We start from the raw sequence: 915 nt of genomic DNA, 5'->3' as shown, positions 1-915 counted from the left end.
GTTAGCAGGCCATTTGATAGGGAGGGCATCACAGGCCATCCTGATCTTGTCTTCACTTGAGCTCCTACATGCATTCTTTCAAGCAGGTGGCAGCACAATATCGCAGATGAGGAAGGCCTTTAGTGTAGAAGATTGTTGTCTTTTACATTTATTCTTTTAGGCAATGACAACTGGACATCAGTTCTATATTAAATATAGTGGGCTCCCTGGTGACTCAGTTGGTATTTGGAACCATGGAATAAAAGGACCCAGGTTTAGTTCCTGGTCTGTTGTAGGTCTTCTTTTCCAGTAGATGGTGCTCTTCACTTGCAGTAGACCTGAGGGTGACGAGAGCTTTCCCATGGCAGGGCTCACCAGAGTACTCTGGCTCAGTTTTAAATAAGCACATATATTCTTAATCCTGAGCTGTGATCTAGGGACAGAATAAAATTGCCTTTTTCTACTACAGGAATCTAATGTTTTGGAGCATTACCTTTGGGAACAGGCATGTATTTCTCATGGTCTTTATACTAACTGACCTTGCATCAAGAGCAGGATGTGGAAATGTTTGAACCGTGAAAAAACTTTGGGCCTGAAATTCCTGGAGCCCTACTCTGCTGTTGGAAGTGTGACAGGACTTTTAGCCGCCAGTCTGCTGGGCCCATCCCAAATGCCAGGGTCGCGGTAATTTGTGTTTGGAGGAGGCAGGAGACCATCTCCAGGTCCCACAAAGAAAGTGTTTACTGAGGTTTTTAGATGAATAGCTGAATGATAAAATCAGCTAATTTGCAAAATTCTATCTGGAGCTTATTTAAATTCTGATGCAAGGATAAAACTTCCTAACAAAGTAACATTGCATTTAGCTGCATCTGACCGTTGGAAGTGTTGTGTGATTCCTTGTCGCTGAAGGTTACTGCTGATAGACGGTGGTAGTAA

This window comes from Heptranchias perlo, chromosome 12, assembly GCF_035084215.1.
Source record: "Heptranchias perlo isolate sHepPer1 chromosome 12, sHepPer1.hap1, whole genome shotgun sequence".
NCBI classification, from domain to species: domain Eukaryota; kingdom Metazoa; phylum Chordata; class Chondrichthyes; order Hexanchiformes; family Hexanchidae; genus Heptranchias; species Heptranchias perlo.
The sequence above is the reverse complement of the archived record's forward strand: the minus strand, read 5'-3'. Positions refer to the sequence as shown.